At 35.1% G+C, this 22,234-nt stretch overlaps 1 pseudogene; it reads right to left on the minus strand.

Annotated features, from left to right (window-relative positions):
• Positions 1 to 530: 530 nt before the first annotated feature.
• Positions 531 to 20,791, minus strand: LOC103551178 (cellular retinoic acid-binding protein 1 pseudogene; annotated as a pseudogene).
• Between the last annotated feature and the right edge of the window lie 1,443 nt (positions 20,792 to 22,234).

Below are 22,234 nucleotides of genomic sequence, written 5' to 3' on the forward strand. Positions count from 1 at the left end.
TCAATATATGTGACTTGATTTGACCTGTCTTAGCCTTCTACATGTGCTGCGATGTCCTTGTTTATTTTGCAAGTAAATACATTCATTTTCTTTCAAAATATAAATTATTATAAAATTATCTCAATGAACTATTGCTTGACCTCCCAGAACATGCACATGCATCTGGTATTTGCTTGCATGAAACAAAACATTTGAGAGAAATATTTTGAGGAAAAGTTTTCCTCGAAATGAATGAGGGCCAGACTTGGATAATCTTTAGGTCTGGAAACATTCTATAACCACTTCAACTGTATGCAGACAGAAATACTCTGGTTCAATAAATCTCTTGGTCGAGGCCCTTTTAAATGATCAGTGATCTAAAGGGAGAGTATATTTTCAACAACATTCAAGTTAAATATTATATTTGTCATCTTTATTCATTTACAACTCATATTTTAAATGAACATTAGTTGGAATTAATCTAACATCATTAATTTATTTTGTCAATTTATGTCATATAATTTAAATGTCATAAATATTTTACATCATTTCTACCATACCAGTTCACATGATGGTGCAGTTCAGTATATATTTGCAGTTTGATATAATCCCTATCTTTATTTCGGAAATACATTTTTATGTTTTATTTTTATGGGTACACCCAATCAACCCATCAAGAAAAACAACGCCAAAGATGTGCTTTTTCGCTTTTTTTTTTTGGCATAGATTTCTTTTCCTTTCTTATTTTTTTTCTTGAGCTGTGTCCAACCAGTGTAATGACCAATGAAACCGCGCAGGTACTAAACTACAGAGCACCAGGGACACAGAGGCACGAAGGCCTTGGGAGAAAACACTACAACACTGTTGTGGGGAAAACAGGATCGCCTACTGTTGATACAGGGGAAGGGGAGGTCCACTGGCAGCTCAGACCTATGAGATTCCTAGGGGAACATGCATCCCACCCCCAAAGCAGGAGCAAGCCAGCCATCTTCACTTCCGAACATAAATTCTCGTGCAGACCAAGTCGTGGGCGCCGAACTTCATGATGAGCTCGTCACTGGCCAGCTCGCAGGTCCAGTAGGTTTTGGGGCCTCCCCCTCAATGAGAGTTTGTGTGCAGTGGATCTTGTTTTCATTCTCTCAAGTGGCTAAACTCCTGCACTTGCGTCCATCCACTGTCTCCTCATCAAAGCCTTCTCCGACCTTGAAGTTGATCTTGGTGGTGCACACCGTGGTGGATGTCTTGATACAGAACTGATCATCCTGGCGGATCTCCACGTGCGGCTTGGACTCAGTCACCACGGCCACTTTCCTCAGCATGGCGTTCACGCCCGGCGTCTTGAGTAGCTCGTCAAAATTCTCACTGCTGATCAGCTTCCAGGTGTCCGCGAAGTTGGGCGTGGTGGCACTGGTGGTGGTGACAGGGAGGCGGCGGCAGGCACACTCGAAGCTGCAAGGTGGAGATTAGCAGTAGATTTCTAACGCAATTACTGGATCATTCTCTACTTCACTATAAAAGTGTAAAGCGTGGTATTTTATCTACTGAGTCCTTAATCCTTAGCCCAGAGGCTGACACATGACTACTAACTTTCCTAAAAGTTTCCTCCCTTCTTTTTTTAAAAAAAAATCTTCTATGAAAATATGCTTAACACAAATATTTGCAAATACATGGTGTTTCCCCTGCTTTCTCAAGTTTCAGGCATGGGGTAAATAAGGTTTCATTTTATGAAGAACTAGAGTTAATCTATACTTTCACAGGTTTATAGGGCTAGAGAGCTGTTTATGACTGTGGCTTTTGTCAAAGGATTTTGCCTATTCTGACTTGATGTGTCTAGTTCTACCAATCTCTCATGCCGAAAATGACTTTTATGCTTTTCCCTTAAAATTAATGTAAAAAGTATTTTACTTGATGACATTCTGCAGATGCCTGACCTCGCTGTTTTAAAGCCTTGCTAAGTTTCAACCTAAAATTAAGCTCTCTTCTTTATATTTAACTTTTAGAAGTGGCTGTAGGTTACCGAATGTAAATGTTTAAAAAATACATATGTCAAGATGTTGATAGTTTCTTATTTGCGCGTTTTTGAGACATAAAGATTAGAGTACAATTCCGTTTTTGTATTCACATATTTATATAATTGAGATCATTATTCTAATCCTAGAAATTTAATAAGTATATTTTAAATGATCCCTAGGTAATGCCTGGAATTAAGGAAGAAATTAGCAATTGTTTGAAGCTGAATGCTGCAATAAGTTTTATAGGCATTCATTGGGAGTCTGCAACAGCCCTCGTTAGGGGAAGGCTAATCAGGATTGCATCAGGGAAATAGCTCAAGTACCGACTCAGGAGATGATATGAAAATAACCATAACAATTAAAGAAACTAAACAAATAAGAAGGATATGAGAAATTGCTTAATACACTAATTGTTACAGTCATAAAATGGTATAATGTAAGTTATTTCAAATGGATATGTTACAAAACTGCATTGTATCATGATAAATCAATAGCAAGAAAAGAAATGTTGAAAATTGGAAAGGGAATACTTGGGCTGTCTATAAAACTTGAATATAAACTTAGAGACGACTTCATCTTATAAAACTACTGCAGTGTTAGAAGCTGGCGTTCTCATGTTTGATGCCAGTGAAGAGGAGGCTTCACCTGGAGGCCTTCATCTAGTATCAGGTTGTCAGTGTGATGAGTTTTTTATTTGAAGTATGGCTCTAGAAGGTATTCTCACATGGAAGCCACTAGCATGCTAGAAAAGAGGTGGAGTTAATGAAAAAATCATTGAGCATAGTACAAAGGCAAATAGTTCAATATATTTTATGGCATCTCTACATGCACTAACTGATGCAAGAATTAAAGTAAGTTTATGTCCTTTAACCCAAGCTTCTGGAACTTGGCATCAGGAAGTGAGAGTCTTCCTGATATACACATCCTAACTTTGTTACCAAGCCTTGAAAAAAAGTCATATTTATAAAATTGTGATTATTAAAAGACATCGCTTAAACATCACATATACTGATACATATTTCATAGGCGTTTGAGAGTAAAATTATTTCCTGTTTTTAATTAAGTGGGTTGATTACTCAGGCCCCAGCACTGTGATACATCCTGTGCAGGTACCATGGTTAGTACATAGGCCACAAAGTCATGGGAGCAGCAAGCGTCCACCTCTGTAAGCTGTGACTAATAAACAAACATGTATACAAAACAGAAATTAACAAAAAAAATAGAAATGATGAAAGATTATACTTCTCATTCCAAGTGTAACAAAATATAGTGAGCCTGTTAATTTCACCATCATGACTCATCTACTTTTCAAGTAATTTTCAGTCACATTTCTTCATTAAATTTGTTCTATGATTAAGACTTTATTTTCACATCATTCATATAACAATGTGGGAATGAAACAGTGGCATTTACTTTAGGACCTTGTTACAGGTTGAAATGTGTTCTTCAAAAATTCATATGTTGAGCTGATAGCACCCAGTACCTCAGAGTGTGACAGCCTTTGGAGTTAGGGTCCTTCAAGAGGTAGTTAGGTTACAATCAGGTCATTAGGGGGCCCCTAATCCAATATGAGTAGTGTCGTTACAGGGAGAGGATATTAGGACACAGACACACAGAGGGAAGACCATGTGAACACACAGGGAGGAGACAGTCATCTAAAGCCAAGGAGGGAGCCTCAGAAGACATCAAACCAGCCAACACTTTGATCTCCAACTTCTAGCCTCTAGAACTGTTGAGAAAATCAATTTTTGTGGTTTAAGCCACCTACTCTGTGGTACTTTTTTATGGCAGCCCTAGCAAACTAATACAGACTTGGACTCAGAAGGAACTACTCTGCATGAAATTTGTGGTGAAATGATTCACACTTGCATCCGATTCTGTGGGAGAAAAAAAAAACCTGATGTAATTGTTTGCTTTGTCCTCACAGAAGAAAAATTCAGCTATATTAATGTGTTCTTTTCTTTCTTTCTTTTTTTTTTTGTTGTTGTGAGGAAGATTGGCCCTGAGCTAACATCTGTTGCCAATCTTCCTCTTTTTGCCTAAGGAAGATTGTTAACATCTGTGCCAATCTTCTTCTATTTTATGTGGGATGCTGCCACAGTGTGGCTTGATGAGCAGTGCTAGGTCTGTGCCTGGGAGCCAAACCTGTGGATCCCAGGCCATGGAAGCAGAGTGTGTGAACTTAACCACTATGCCACTGGGCCAGCCCCCTTAATGTGTTGTAATTACTGTTTGGCTGCTGGAAGCTTTTAGAACAGAAAACTTTCAGACTTTTAGATATAAAAATTAGTAAATATTTATGTTATAATCAATATTAATTATCATTTTGTTGCACATCAATATAAAATAAGACAGGAAAATACATGCCTTTTTGTCCTTGTGAATAATATATATATAAACTTTTAAAGAAAAAGTCATATTGATTTGGATCTGTGCTTGGGTTTATGTTATCAGAATATATACTATCTATAAATAATAAAAATAAGTGAAATCTTAAAATATTTATAAATTTCCTTTAAAGCCCGATTTAAATTATTTTCAAGTTGTCTAGTGAAACCATTTAAAATTTCATTCTTTAAGGGGCCAGCCCGGTGGCAAGGTGGTTCAGATCGCATGCTCCACTTCGGCGGCCCAAGGTTCACGGGTTCAGATCCCAGGTACGGACCTAGCAGCCCTCATCAAGCCACGCTGTGGCGGCGTCCCACATAAAATGGAGGAGAATGGCACAGATGTTAGCTCGGGGCCAATGTTCCTCACAAAAAAAATAATAATAACAAAATAAAATTTCTTTTTAAAAATAAATACATAGATGAACAGCACCCATTTTAAACACATTTATCACTAATACAAAATTTGTATATAATATTCATATTTTTACATTTATATTTAATATTAAAAAAACGTTTTACTTGTTTATTTTCACTTAATATTTTGGATATTCATCCAACTTTTGAAACATGAAATTTACATAGGAAGAAGCCAAATTTGATCAAAATGTAAACTTTTAGTGATATTATATTTTTTATATTATTGCTCTTTTAGAAACATAAAGCAATTCTAATTTTAATATTTCTTATCTGGAATCACTTTCTGCAAAAATCTCTCCAGGGCTGGTCTAATATATCATAAAATTTAAGAGATGGTGCAAATTCCTTAAGAAATCTAGAAATCTTTATTTTTCTTGTTTCAACTGTTTCTCCTGGATTAAAAAACAATTGATTGCAAGTGCATGAGCCTTGAAAATTGTACCATACTGGCATGAAATCCCACAGATATTCTCTTTGCTTTTCCATGGTCTGGTGGTTGTTAACATACTATCTATTTATATTAAGGGTGACAATTATATATAATGTTATATATAAATTTTCCAATTAGGTTTCTGTGAATATACCTCATTTAATTATTTGCATTGCCTGGTTTTAGAAATTGAGATGTACAAAGTACTTTTCTATTAAGGCTGATAGATGAGTAGGGAGAAATAGGTCCCAAAGTGGTCAAAATGTATAAACCTCCAGTAATAAGATGAATGGTTGCTGGAGATGTAACATACAATATGATGACTATTGTCAACAGTGCATTGGAAATTTGCTACAAGTAAATCCTGAAAGTCCTCATCACAAGGAAAAAAATTTGTAACTATGTGAAGTGATGGATGTTAGCCAAACTTGTGGTAGTCATTTCACAATATTATACATACATCAAGTTATTCTGTACACCTTAAACTTATACAGTGCTGCATGTCAATTATATTTCAACAGAACTGGAAGAAAAAAAGATCCTATATAAATTGTCATTTTACATTTTCCAACATGATGAACTTAAAAAACGTTCATGCTTTGAATACTATAATAGCACAAAGGAGAGAAATCTAATTAAATTTAGAAATATGCATCTCCTGAGAATGTGTAATGTGAACTGACCCTTGAAGAAATTGTAATAGTTCAACGGGAAGAAAAAATAAGTAAGAGTGAACTGAGCACAGAAAATATCAGGCAATTCTTTTTTTTTTCCCCCTGAGGAAGATTAGCCCTGAGCTAACATTTGCCACCAATCCTCCTTGTTTTGCTGACGAAGACCGGCCCTGAATTAACATCCATGCCCATCTTCCCCTATTCTATGTGGGATACCTGCCACAGCATGGCTTGACAAGTGGTGTGTAGCTCTGCACCTGGGATCTGAACCAGCAAATCCTGGGCCACTGAAGTGGAATGTGTGAACTTAACCTCTGCACCACCAGGCCAGCCCTGAATATCAGGCAATTCTGAGAGGAAAGAATTGTGAGACAGTCTGATATATCAGGAAATGCAAGTCTCTGTACATTTTATTGGTAGAAAGTGAATGAAAGAAAATTAATATGAAACATTGTTTCAAAGGGTAGTAGATGAATGAGTTTATATACTAATCAAAAGAATGTTTTATTTAAAAAAATTTATTCCTAAACTATGGTGAATCATTGAAGAATTTTGAAAGCAGGTATAGGATCTCCAAGTCTAGTTACAGTATGTCAGATAGCGATTGAAACAACTAGAATAATCTGGAAATATCATATTTTGAAGTACAGCAGATAACTATGGAAGGAAACAAGATTAGTTGAATTAAAACTTCAGAGAAGCAAGAATCCTACCTGGTTTTGAGATGAGATTGTTGGCCATTCCTGTTTCCCTGTCTCCAGGGGTGATTGTTGAGTATAGGCAAAGGCTAAGGTGAGGGCTTGCGGTCTGCAGGGGGACTTGGTGAGAGGAGACCAGCAGACCTTTTGACAGTTGTGTAATCTTGCCCAAGAGATTGGAATCTAGATCATCCCCAAATGCATGGCCAATTTTTCCATTGGCTATTTGTTGAGGGATGGGAAGAAGAAGTGAAATCGTCCACGCTCACAGGGTTTTTAGGCAATAAAAATGTCACTAGAGGGAGAGTCCTGCAGCATACACAGGACAGATTTTGTGATCAGGGCATTTGAACTCAGAGGCAGACTGTATCTAACTAAAACAGCAAGTTGAGCTGGATTCAGGAGACTAGCTGTCCATACTAGCTTCCTCAGTGAACAAAGGTGAATCATCCCTTGATGAAACTAAATCAAACTCTGATCTGCATTGCTTTTATAAACAAATTTCCACATATAAGAGAAAATATGATGATAAAGGAAGCATGAAAATGTGAAAGGATCAAGAAAGTGAGGATATAGTAGAAGCAAAATCCCAAATGATACATGGGTAGGAACTAGCAGACAAGAATTATAAAATAATTAGTATGAATACATTGAGAAATTCGAAGAAATGATGGAGAATCTAAGCAAAACACAGCAATATATTAAAATCAAATCACATTATACTAAAAAGCACAATATCTGAAACTAAGAACAGATTAAGTTTAACTAGAGACTGAATACAGGAGAAGAAATGATTGGGGAGCTTGAAGAAAAATCAGTGCAAAATGTCTACACAGAGAGAACAAAAGAATGAACAGAAGATACCCCCAAAAAGGGAGATATGGAACATAGTTTAAAGTTATAACATATATATTTGTAATCTTGGGAGAAGAGATGAAAGAAAGGGGGCAAAAGCAATGTTTTAAGATTTTTAATAGCTTAGCTTTTCCAAAACTAGTGAAAAACTTCAACCATCTGATACAAGAGTTCAGTTAACCCGAAACAGAAAAGCACAGATACACACAAACACGCACACACAGACAGACATGCGCAAACACACAGAAGGGCATCACAGACTGGTGGCTGACTCTTCAGGAGACCCACAGAATCCAGAAGGCAGTGGATGCTCTTTAAAATTCTGAAAAAGAAAAAAAATAACAACAATAATCACACCTATCAAACCACCAATCTAAAACTTGGTAGCATAGAAAATGAAGGCAACATGGATACAGTTTTAGAGAAATAAGACATCTTAATCCTACAGAAATTTGTTTTAAAAATATAACATCAGAATACACATTCTTCTAAAGGGCACAAGGTCTAGTCATTAAGATAAGCCACGTGATGATCCATAAAAAGCTGTTAATACATTTCAAAGGAGAGAATTTTACAGTATATATTCTCTGGCAGGATGGGTCTAAATTAGAAATCAATAACAATGAGATATATAGAAAAATCTGAAAATATTTGGAAATTAAGCAGCAAACATATAAATAACTCAGTCAAAGAAGTTAAGTAAAAATATTTGAATAATAATAACTAAAGAGCATATCACAATTTGTGGGATAAAAGTTTCTCAGGAAAATATTGCCATTGTCATTTCTCCTTTCAAATCTATTTTTACTTCATGTATTTTTAAGCTCTATTGTTAAGAGCATACTATTGTTTTCCAATTTTTTAAAACATTTTATTTAGAACAGTTTCTGATATACATTAAAAATATAAAGAATAGCATTTCCATATACTCAACATTCAATTCCGTCTATTATTAAGAGCTTACTTTAGTGTGATGTATTTGTTACAATTACAGAATCAATATTGGTCTGTTTTTATTACCTAAAATCTATACCTCATTCAGATTTTCCTAATTTTTACTTAGTATGTTTTTTCTGTTCCAGGATCTTATGCAGGATACCACATTATATTTAATTGTCATATCTCCTTAGGGTCCTCTTGGCTATGACAATCCTCAGACTTTGTTTTTGATGACTTCGAGAGTTTTGAGGAGTGTTGGTAAGGTATTTTGTAGAATGTCCCTCAATTGTAATTTATCTGATGTTTTTCTCATGATTAGACAGGGGTTATGGGTTTTTTGGGAGAAAAACGACAAAAGCAAAGTGCCATTTAATTCACTTTAAAACAAAGGTGTATAAATACACAGTGAAGTAATTCTCATTGTATCACTCTATGCTAAGTGGTTGGAGTGAAATTAAAAAAAATTCTTATAGGCTTCATGGAGCTTGATACTTGGATTAAACTCAAACTCTAATTTGGGTGAAACATAAATTTGTTTGAATACTCTCATTTTTCATATTTGCCACAAATTAAATTTCTGTTTCTGAGTAGAACAGTGAAATTACGTATATTTCTTTGACAAAGTTAATCAGTGATTCCATTAGTCATAAAACGATTTGAGTAAATTAAAAATCTATTATAAAATATACTGCTTCAAGTACTTGAGATCAAAGTGAGAATAGTCTCTTTCTGCCTTTAGCATTGATTCCTTTAAATTGTTGCTTAAAGAGTAAAATAGAAAGAAATAGATCTATTTATTTAGAAACAATTAGACAGACTCTCAAGCTTATTCTTTGTAGCACCATCCAGTTAATTCTGACTCCTAGCAACCCTGTGTACAGTGGAACAGAACCCTGCCCGTTCTGTTTGCGCCATCTTCTCACCTTCTGGTGCTATATCAGACCATGCTCTGAGGCTTTTATTCATATGGTTTTCATGACATTTTTTTTGGAAGTGGGTGACCAGGTCCTGCTTCCTCGTCTGTTTTAGTCTGGAAGCTCTGCTGATACCTGTCCACCATGGGTGACCCCACTGATATTTGAAATACTGGTGGCATAGATTTCAGCATCACAGCAACATGAAGCCACCACAGTATGACAAACTGACAGAGAGTGGTGTGGTTCCCTGCCAGGGAAGTGAACTCAGTCGGCAGTGATGAGAGCGCGAAGTTGTAACCACTAGACCACCGGGGCTGGCTAGAGCTTATTTACAACAGTACCAGTGCCAAAATATCAAAAACCCTTATGATAGAACTTTAAGATAACATAAGTATAGATGGGCTGGAGTCACAACAAATCAATGACATTATATAATATTTTTGTAACACATTGTCTTAATCTTAAATGCTCTCTGTTTACTCGATTAATTTTAGAGCACTCCTTAAAAGGAGTTATTATCTCCATTTAAGGACCAATAACAATAGAATTAGATTTAAAAACACAAATTATCTAAAAAAGAGCAATAAAGTAAAAAATAAAGGAACAATTAACCATTTCTATTATGATCTTCTTAATTTTGTTTCTAAATAGAGAGGAATGCCATTGGGACAACGGTTAGTTTAGTAGGATACTCTCAAATTTAGATTCCAGCTGTAATCCAGACGTTCAAAAGTGCGCTTATAAACAACTGATTTACAGTTTTCACTTGAGGATGTGGAGAACTGAAAAGATTGTTGATCCTACCCTGGGAAAATATTTTTTTTAAAGTCAGACAAATTGCATAATCATAATTTTTCTTTAATCAATCAAGGAGAAAATGGCACAGAACAACCAGCTAATCTTACATCTGCAAAGGAACATATGGCTGCAAGGAGAGATGGGATGCGAGAACTTCTTTACCTGGGATAGAGGGCAATTGCTTACCTGAGATAAATGCAGCTAGATGAAAACTTCATCCAGACTAACTAACAATTGGGAAAGACTTATAGCTAGTCAGAATATAGGGTTCTCTTTGGAGCTACAAATATATGGAATGTTTACACCCTTTGCAAACTTTTTCTCCATTAAACCCACCCAAGACTTACATTAAGAAAAAAAATTGAGATTTCTGAGAAAGATCACTCTTTCTTTCTTCATTTTATATAGATAGATATTATATGGATATGCATAGATATATCTTGCAAAAACAGATCAGGAGAGACCCACATCGAAAACTTGGTTTGAATGGTGAGACTGATGATACCACACACACCAAGAAGGTAGGATAATGTTTATTACTTAGGTAACTAACGTCTCTGGGGAGAGCAAGGCAGACATCTCAAGCAAGGCCAAAATGGCTTAAAAAATCAAGGAAAAGTAGACTGGTTTTGGTGTATTCATTATGATGAGGGGATGGAGTTGGAATGAGGTTCCCTGCACTGGCAGATGCTTTCATGGATTCAATCTCCTGCTGGTGCCAAAGGAAAGAGCACCCAGATTTCTTACTACCTTTCCCAGATGTGTGTGTTACAAGGGGAAGAAGAGGGAGCGAGGAGTTCTCAGCACATGAAAAATAGGGTCAGACATTTTACGTATATACATAAATACATATATATGTATATTTTTTTACTTTATATTAGATAAGATTGGACATAACTTAGCCCATTTGGTAAAGACCTAAAAAATAACTTGATCTACTACTTTCACAAAAACAAAGGAATTGAAGTAGACAAAGCCTCACCATTTAATCCATAAAAACTAGTCTTCATCTTCAACCCTACACATAAGGAGGAATCTTTGATGCCCTTTCCAAGTCCCATTGGCAATATTCCTCAATTTCTTTGAAAATATGAGGAAAACTATCCAATATCTTTATAAACAATACACATGTACCCATGCTAATGGATGCTGGATAAAATTTCACAAGATCAAAGAGGCCAGAGTGTTCATCCTTAAATTCCCTAAAACTATCCGCACCAGAGATGAGATCCTCTGATGTGTGTATAACAGTTAAGATTTTGAAATCAAGATATTGCAACATAGGTATATGTGGAATCTTAAAATGACAAGTTTCTTCACCATGAAATCATGGAAGAGAACAAACCCCGTTTTAAGAATACTTTTACTTAACACTGCTTGACTTACATGAGCTTTAAACGTTCATAAAGAATTTTAACTTGTAATTACATTAGAAGAGAGTATATGGAGTAGCTTGGCTTGAGTTTTCACCACTCCTGAAGTCCATGGATCAATAGGTAGCTGCGCCTTCTTTTAATATCCCTGGTCCTTTCACTCTTTACTAATAGCCCAGGACTGAGAGGCAATCATATCTTAGTCTTCCATAAAAAGAAAAGCAGGAAAAGAAATAGGAAATATTTTTCAGAGGCAATATAAGTAAATTTTGTCTTTTGGATAATACCATATTTAGGCCCGTGTCAAAGAAAATTGCACTGGATAGAATTACACAGGCCAGGAAAACTTTATGCAAGACTACTGCAGGAAGGGAGAGAGACTGAACCCAAATCCACTGCCACAAGAGGCAGGAGAGTTTTCAAGTGCTGGGGTGAGCTAGTGGAAAGTACTGGAGGACATTAGGTGGAGATTGGTGAACGTGATTAGGTCATCTGTGTTTGCTAGTTGACACTTACGGAAATTAGATTCCTACCTTCCCACGGAGACTGGGAGATAAAGGCACTATATTTTTTGATGATTAAATTCAAAGAGATGTCACCTTGATCCTTGAGAAAGGCATTCCTGGATTGTAAAATTGGCAAGTGGCTGGGAGAAGATTTATATCTCAAAGGGCAGAGACAGACTTTGCAATTTCAAGTTTTCTGAAGTAAATGAGGAAAGGGACATCAGGGGCCTAGAAACAGGAAGAAACCTGTCAACTTTAGTCAAGCTGAGGAGAATGGTAAGACCCTCTTGGTCACTTAACAAATATACAGATTGTAAAAAGTACAACCCTATTGTTTAAGAAATATCCAAGGTAGCAGTTATGGTATAGATTTGTAGATATCCATTTAAAACCCATTTCTAGTTGGGACTTTGAGAGAGAACCAATGTGCTACTGGAGAAACAGAGGCAGATGTGGAAAATTATCACTCTAGGGATGAGGAAAAACATCACAGAGAAAGAGAAGGTGACATTTTCTATGATGCAGATTGCTTCAACATTAAGGAAAATCCTCAAGAGATCTTCTGGTTCTTCCTTGATTGATGGCTACATCCTTATGGTTGACTGTCAACTGAACATTTCATTGTTGAAGAACCAATATAATGTGACAATTATATTAGCATATAATGACAAATGAGCTTGGCCTAATTTTGGAAAATTTTACAAGTATTATTTTAGATACTATGACTAATGATTTGCAGATTAATAATTACCATATGTTTTATTTTGGACGGAGCCTAAAATGACATTTCCATTAAATACTTTAAATTGCTTTATTTTTAAAAAGATTATATTTTTATCTTTGAATTTCAAAAGCCTATTCCCTTTAAATAATTCTCAAATGTATCTAATACATATTATCCATAATCTATATCTGGCAATGTATTGCTCTGTAGGCATGAATAGGGCATGTTAAAAAGGAAACGTCATTACTTTTTAATCTAGTCAAACAAATTTAAAGGCCTGTGTTTTTATATTCATCATCATCTTAAAGAAAATCTTGTTGTGGGATTGACTTTTAGTTATCTAAGTTTGAAGTAATCATTTTAATTTTGGAAAAAGAATGTGCGTTCCTTTACCGTTAGGTTGTTGTAAATGGAATTAAAGATGCCCTGTATTAACAGAAGGAAGAGATAGCACAGGCAAATGGAAATTTTAAATTTTTGTTGATTTTTTAAAAGAATCGAATGACTTTGCCACTGATATTTTAGAATATAAAATGTGTTACTTAAATATTCTTTGTTATTAATTTTTGTTATTTCATAAATAAAATAGATTTACTTTCTTTCTTTTATCTGTGAGGCCTTTTTTGGTCCTGTTATGTATTTGATTGCTATTTAATATTTGTAAGATAAATTTGTTGGACTGTATTACCAAAATTATGAATATTATTTATTTTAGTATCATTGCCTCATTTACAACTGTAAATGACTGGTAAAATGTAAATGACTATAAAAAGACTGGTAATACTTACCAGTTCATGATGAAACTGAACCTCAGATAACTTGAGTAACTTGCATAAGATCACAGGACTGGTGATGTCTGGGGCTGGTCTTGCTGGGGATGTATTTCTCTTAAGATCATTACCAAATAAGACTCTCTCTCCCAAAATGCCAACACGAAGAAGAAAATGAAGATGAAAAACGAGAGGAAAATTAAAATCTAAGAAATCAAGAAAAGGAAATGTGTGTCTGTCAGATTAATATGGCCAAACGTTTATATAGAAACTGGATTACAGTTCTCAAATCCCAAAGCAAGAATTCAAATTAAAACAAATGAACAGATGAGCAAATTTCAGGATGGTCTGAAGTGGTAGAATGCAAGTTTTTCTGAGCGATTATCAAGAACTTTTGTTGGCTTTCATTTGTACTTTGGATGAATAGCGGTTTTGGAAAAGATTATCTAGGCTTCAAAGTCTGTGCAAAGTCATGACTTCCTCTTTGGCATGACGTTCCACTACGGTCAAATTAGAAATTTATAGCTTTACGGTACATAAATTGTGATGCTTGGCAATAGTGCCAAGGGGTGTCCAGCACTCTACTCAATGTACTAGGTCTCTGGCTGCTGATTATTAGGGCTGTTACCTGATTGTAAGGTGAAGAACAGATCTTAGTGGGTCACACAGAAGGTAGAGGAAATGATTTACGTGTCTGGAAGTGGTCATTGGAGGTAGAAACACACATGGTTATGGTTTCCATGAATCTGAATGATCTACACCCTACACTACTTAAAATTTCTTGCCCTATCCACTTTTCACTGTGAAATTCTTGCTTTAAGTCTGTTGAAGAGCCTAATTCATTTTAGCCTTTTGAAAGCAGAAATGTTTTTTGGTGTGTAGAAAATATTCAATATTTTATTTACAAATATATAGATTATCCTTTTCCTTGTTTACTAATTTATTTAATCATTTATACACTAATTCGTTCATTTACTAAATTATTAATTTTTCAATTTGCTCATTTATTTAGGAAATATTTAGTATCTGTGGTTGGAAACAGCTGGTGCTTGGTAGAGTGGGAATCAAGATAAGTAAAGTTTGTTTTTTCAGGTAGTTTATATTTTAGTGAAGAGGAGACAAAATGAAGTAATAAACAAGTAAATGTATAGAATATTAGGCTGTAATACAAGTTGTGGAGACAAATAAAGCAAAGTAATGGTAGAGAGAATGATGTAGCCATGGGTACTATTCTAGAAATGGCTGACAGAGGAGACCTCTTCTGTAATTTTCACTCAGGGATCTGAGTTAAGTGACAGAGGTATATGTGGTTATTCAAATGAGTGAATGTAAGAAAGTTACTGGTAATCAAGATTAAATCCTTAAATAGAACATTTAAGAGAACACTTAAAAAATTGTTAGAAAAAATTTCCCACAAGTATAGGAAAATAACTTTCATGGGTCCAATTATTTTAGAAATACTGGGCTATACAGAACCCTTCTAGAAGGAGGGAAATATAAGCTAAGACAATGAAATAAAAGATCATACATTGTGTTAGGAAAAATAAAGAACAAAATGATTTAGTATATCTACGTCGGAGAATGAAATGAAAATCAACAATAGATTAACAACAGTAGATTAGAAAGACCTGCTATAACTTTGGAAATTAGGAAACCAGCAGTTGATAAAAATGCACTTAATATTGTATTGAATATACAATAAGAGTATCTTATATTTGGATTAAATCTTCATAAGATTATCATCTATTTATGCATTATCATTTTAGAACTGAGAAATCAAAGACATTCATGTTTAAGTGACTTTATCAAGTGTAAATAACGAATGAGTGATATTATAAAGTCTGGGTATCTTTGGACATCCAGAGTCATGTTTTTTTCTATCAGGCTATCATCTAGAAATTTTAAGATACTGTTTAAAAAAATATTTTTCTGATAAAAAAGTTGAATTCCAATAGAATGTTTGTTATAATGTATTCTTTATAATTGTGGGCGTAAACAGATTCAAAAGGTACACAACATTATTATGAAGAATGTTATCTTACAGAAGAAAACCTAGATAAAATACCCTTAAAAGTAATTTCTGTGAACTTTTAAAACAAGCTAGATTTGCCTGGGGGCCTGTTAAAGTAAGAACAGGTGAAAGCCAGTAAAATTTTTAATTAAGTACAGAATTATTGATAGAAGTTTGCAAAAATCAATTGTATAAAACCATTCTTTTTCCTTTTTTGGTGAGGAAGATTGGCCCTGGGCTAACATCTGTGCCAATCTTCCTCCATCTTGTATGTGGGATGTTGCCACAGCATGGCTTGATGAGAGGTGTGTAGGTCCATGCCCAGGATCCAAACCTTCAAACCCTGGGCCACAGAAGTGGAGCATGCAAACTTAACCACTACGTCACTAGGTTGACCACTATAAAACCTTTCTTGACATTTAATTTCCAATTCTCTCCAGGACTGACAAATAGCCTAAAACTCTCTTGGGATTCTAGCAACTAGCTTTCTAACTTAAAGTAAATATTTTCATTAAAAACAGATGTCTATCTGTACTATGCCTTGTAATCCCTATTGAAATGAATTTCATTGGAGGAAATTGAAACAATGTAGTGAAAAAGTCAAATCTGGAAGTAATCTAAAATTTATATTGGTTCCATATTTTCCTGAGAAAGATTTTTTTAAAGAATTTTATGATACATGGAAATACTATGGGCTTTTAGGATTAAGCTCCATATTGTCTCTCTTGTAAAGAGCCTATAGGATGCACACTAGTTTTAGTCAGTCATAGGAAAGAAACAGCAAATACAGGTACAGTCACCTAGAAAAGAAAATGTTTTTGGGTTCTTTTAAATGGTTAGGTTATCATTTTTTCAATGCCATTTTTATTCTATTTGCATCTCTTTAATTCTAGTCTAGAGACTGTAAGAGCAATCCCTGATTCTCCTTTTCTCATCCTAACAACAAGCAAATCTGTCACCACAAATGCACATATTTTTCATATCTGCCATTTCGATTAATTTCTTAACCAGTTGCTAGTCTTGCCACACTGCCGATACTCTTTTTTCTCAGTCTTCAGTTACTCTGAATAGTCGAATGAACAGTTGTAAATTATTAGAGTAGATAAAATTATTTTGGTTATTAACGAGGCAATAACTATGATATACGATAATAACAGCTTCCACTTATGGAGCACCTACTCATTTATGATATGCTCTTTAAAATTAATTGTTAAAATACTGACTTAACCATCCATTTCTAATTTCTAAGAAAATGCTATGTATGTTTTTTTCCTTATAACTACTGATACATACGTGTGCTTTCTGTCTAATCTGTTTAATTAATTTATATTCTCATAATTTAGAAATTTACTTCCCTAAGAAGTGAAAATTCTGCCTTCCTTTTACAGAAAAGAAAATTCTGCCTCTCCAAGACAAGCAACCCCCCTGGAGATGTTTCAGATGTCAATTGAACATTGGAGACATTTCTATAATCAACTTCTGTTTCAATTGGAAAAAACTCACAATTTGTAACAAATTATAATGTGTACCACAACCAATTACAAGTATATTTCTGTTCCACATTCTTCTTAATTTGGTAACAAAATAGTGTTGTTATGATAATATTGTACTCCATCAAAATACTAACACAAAAACAAATGATTGAATTCAACATAGACTTTTTAGCTGAATTTATAATGGCTTTCAAAATGATGTCAGATGTTTCAGCTTCTACAGAATGAACTTCCTAAGCTTCATTTAGATTACCAAAATTTTATGGGAAAAGCAAATCATTGTGAAATTTAATTCTTTTATCTGATATTGTCTTGAAATATTTAATTAAGCTGAAACAAAAATGACATCATTCAAGTGAATTTGAAGTTTCTCTTCTACTAATGGAACTGACATATTAGTAATCATTACTTCATTTTTCATACATGCAAAATAAAATTTGAAAACAAAAATGAGTTAAATGAAATTAGAACAGTCATTTGATCTAAATGAAAAGTCAGACTTTAAAGAGTGGTATATAAATACATTTTCTGGAGCTAAGCAAGTTAGAGTGCCAACTTCAGGTCTTAAAAATTAACATGTGCTGCTTTGGAAATAGATGCTGCTATGGGCAATAATGATGTTATCTGGTCCCCAGGTTAGAAGGTAAATTTTGATAAACATAGTGTGCAAGTTACACATTCATCTTCATATTTCCTGAGAAACAGAATTCAGTACTTAATTTTTTTATAAACATGCATTTTAGCTCATTGTGATTGAAAAGCATTATCACATAATACAAAAGCAATGACCATAAAATATAATAAACAGTTTTAGATTTCTACGATGGAGTGAAGGACAAAACCGTCACAGCAAGAGTGATGAGAGTACTTTCTTCAAGTTCTACAGCAGCCCTGCTCAGCCATTCCCACCCTTCTTGCAGGCCGCTACCTTGCCTATAATTTCTCCCCATTTCACATTGAACCTGCCTATTGGCGCTCTGGAGACTTCATGCATCTTAGACGCTGCAGCACTAGTGGTGTGCTAATTGTGTGATGTAATAATATCCCAGCAGGGAAGTAGCTGTATTTCTCCCACCACCACCTAAAAATAGAAGAAATAGCGGCCCCTAAATGTTTCTATCCAAATATGATTTGAATTATTGAGTGCCTATTTGCTGTCCATAGAGCAAAAGTCTTGGGCCAGCCCATGGCATAGTGGTTAGGTTTGCGTGCTCCACTAAGTCGGCCCAGAGTTCGCCTATTAGGGTCTTGGGCATGGGCCTATGCACCCCCTATCAAGCCATGCTGTGGCAGGCATCCCACATATAAAGTGGAGGAAGACGGGCACAGATGTTAGCTCAAAGATGGTCTTCCTCAGCAAAAAGAGGAGGATTTACAGCAGATGTTAACTCAGTGCTAATCTTCCTCAAAAAAAAAAAGTCTTAGTTATGCTTTCCTGGAACAGGATCAGAAAAAGAAAGAGAAGTCATTGCTGATTATCTTTCAGATAAATCATTTATTAAAGTGAGAAGTCTGTTCACAACATACACATGTCATACATTATCAGACAAGATGTTGGAGAAACTGGAAGTACAGTATGACCATCTACCAAATCCTCTGGTTTATTTTTTGTAGCTGTTCATTATTAGCCTTTATTAAAAACAAAATGTTTAGGCAAAGCTATAACAGACTGATACCAGGAAAATAGGCGTACACTGCAATTATGAAACACACCATTAATTGTTTAGGTTTGTATCAGATATTTGGACCTGCTGAACTGAATAGCGTAAAACCAATCCTCCTTAGGAAGAGTCTATATGATTTAAAACAAAGAATACTTTGAAGATGGTAAAGGGATATTTCCTAAATAATTTAGTCAAGTTTTTATTACAATCTTTTGGCCTAATTAGCATTTAGCAGCTGCTAGGAGTTTTGTAGGAAAAGGAAACATACCTCTAAGTGAAAGCACACCAGGACTATGTAAATATCATGATGGTGTTAAGTTTGTAAACTTCTTACCAATAATAAAGACACGTGAATTCATTGTCTTTCTGTTGTTGTCTTTCCCCCAAATATATCACTTGTTATAAGAAAATAACACTTATAGCTTGAATCAATATGGAGGCAATAGGAATATCCAGTAGCTTTTGATCCACGTTTGGCCTTCAGGTATTGGTTGGTAAGTGGTTATTAGTGCCCAGAGGACCTCAGAAGACAAATGCATAGTCCTCATGTCACTCCTTCTAGCATTATGTTATAAAGTTGTATTTCTGTTTATCCTTTGTCTTCTCAAATAGAATGTACTTTCATGTAGGGAAAGCACGTGTCTATTTTGTTCACTGCTGGTTCTCCACCACTCAACATTCATGAAAGAAATATTTATTGAAAGAATGAAATTGGCTTTTGTCTTTATGGCTCCTTTGGGTCCTTTCCTAGTTATAGTACCAGTTGTCTATTACACAAGGTATTTGAATTCGGAAAATTTGGGAAAACTATGATTGTGTAAAAATGACTTAACCTACAGAAAGTTTTACTATTTCCTCCTCTAAACTGAGCTGGGACACGCCAAATTATCTACCCCTGTTATTGAATCATGAGTCAGTAAAATTTCCTAAGATACTGCAAACACTATTAAAGATATCAGTTTATATTTCAATATTTGCACATTAATATATTTATTGTAAAATTAAACTTTTTATTTATTATAATATAATCCATACACATTTTAAAATACTTCAAAATAAAGAAAAATATTAAACGAGAATAAAAATGTTTTATCTGTATCTCTCATCCTTTTAGTCCTTCCTTCTCAGAAATAAATACTAGTAACTCTTTCTTTTGTAAATTTTATGGTCTTGGTTTCCTCATTTGAAAACGAGAATAATTATAGGATCTAATTCATACAGTTTTATAAGTAGTAATGTCATGGGTATTATTATCTTCAAATAATAAATATCTGGATTTTTCAATTCAACTTTTTCATATTTTCTTATTGACTCTTGTTTTCCTTTCATCTGTCCTCAAGTTTATAATGTTGTTGTTTTCTAAGTTCTGGAATTAAATGCCTGTTTTTAAGATTACATTAATCCAACACTCTCTACCAAAACTTCCACATTAAGGCTTTTAAAACACATTTTCTTCATTAAACAGTTTTCCTTAACTTTCCAGAAGGGTTTACGGGAATCTATATTCTCTGAGAGCTTTGCCTTCTTAACAATGAAGACCTTTATTCTTGAATAATATTGTGACGGAATATTTCCAGATCATGTCTTTCCCCCTCAGGTGGTCTGAGGAAGGTCTCCTGGCATTAAGTCCTGCCTGGGAGAAGTGAAGTCAGGCTTCAAAGAGTCATAATTTTTCCCTTAGAGATACCTTTTTAATTTTCTTTCCTGATTGGATATTTGTAAATTCTCTTCTAAATTTGGTAACTCATCAACAGTACGTGGCCATAGATATTTACCTTTGAGACATTCCCTAAAAGTGTTCAAATTAATGTTTTCAGCTATTAAGTTGTTTTTCATTTCATTGATTGCTAAACTATTTTGCTTGATTCAGAGAAGCTGGTTAAACCTGATGCAAATTCCCATACTAGAAATACATTTTTCTGTTGATTATCTGTTCGTTTATTTCAAAATACTAACTTTCCAAGTTCTTTGGGAGATGCTGGGATGAGAGCATCTTCGATACACCTGAAACGAAAGATCTCATTACAGTAGAGCACTTCACAGACTATGGCGTAAGCAGCGAATTCTTCCCGAAACCTGAAGGACAGTAACTCAGCAGTTGTTCTGACTTTGCTAACAAATTCTATTGCAAAGACTGTCATATGTTCAAAACTGAGGACATGCTGGCAGTACAATACATACCCTCTCCTAGCTTCTCGTTACTAATTTATAAAGACACCAAACAGCTAGTCAATTGCAGTGGCAATAGCTCCTAAAGAGATGAAGAAAACTATATGACTGTTGCTGGGGAGGCTTTTTACAACTGAAAGACTTAAATCATACATTCTTTTTTTGTGACTGAATAGAACATAGAAGGACTGGAGTGGAAGTAGGAAATTTTGCTGTATTTGTGTCAATTATTTGCATCTATCCAGGACACAAGGGCTTCTTAGGCTTGAGAAATAGACTGCCTTCACACTATCTCAGGGAGAATGCTTGAAATGTCAGGAAGTGTTTCTTCTTTTCTATTTTCTATATTAAACCCCATTCCTCGTAGACAATTTCAGAACCTGTAATTCTGGGGGCTCAATAAGTGCCAAGTGAAAAAGGAAAGACAGTAGTATAGTCTCACGTCCTGAGGGGTGTGGTGGCTTCAAAAAATGTCACTTGAGGCAGAAACAGGGATTATTTGAGACCAAGACAAATATATAATGGTGATTTAATCTTTTATCCAATTCAATTTACAAAAAGAACCACAAACATAAGCTGTATTCAATGGTTTCACAGATCACAGTGAACTGAAATGAGCAAGGGCTAGACATTAGAGACTGGTTTAGCGTCTAGGCCCCACAACGAATCCTGATTTTAGAAAATATGTCTTTAGCACACGGTTGGATGATGTGTGGGGCTAAGAACGCTCTACACGCATACCTGAGATAGAGTGCTGAGCATTGACAGCATTCCATCTCAGTTCAGGAAAATGAAACAGAAAAAGAGTAACATCAAAAACACAATTCATCTTAGGATTTGGGGGGAAATTTCGTGATATAAAAGAAATAGGCAATGTCTTAGCCTGGATAGCTTGAAAGTAGAGAGCCTGAAGCAAAGTTTACATGTTAAGGTTTGATTGGAGGGTTGCTATTTCAGGGAAGCAAAAATGAAGAAATACGTAGGTGAGGCAGAAAAGCAGGGTGATTAAAGGACTGGCCACAGCCTCATAAGCAATCACAGCTGAGAGCTTTAGTCTTCAAATGAACCGTAGGGAAACATGTGCTCAGAATAGGTTATTGACTGGAGGCCAGATGATAATTGTGGAGGTCTGCTTCCCCTCTCAGCTTCCCCTTAGGCAATGTTTGCCCCATAAGGCATCAACTTCTTCAGACTTTTGGATTCTGTTAACCAACCCTCAGGGGCGGCTGCTGTGAAAGCAAAGCTTCCATGGATGCATTCAGACTGAACTTAAACTGACTGGATCCACTTCACCCTCTACCATGCACAGCAGGTACAATAGATAAGGAGTCATAAACTCTGTATAGGCCGGATAAGAAATAATTTAGACTTTGTACATGATAAGGTCTCTTGCCATTGAAGCACGAAAGCAGTCA

Source organism: Equus przewalskii, chromosome 16 (genome assembly GCF_037783145.1).
Source record: "Equus przewalskii isolate Varuska chromosome 16, EquPr2, whole genome shotgun sequence".
NCBI classification, from domain to species: Eukaryota; Metazoa; Chordata; class Mammalia; order Perissodactyla; family Equidae; genus Equus; species Equus przewalskii.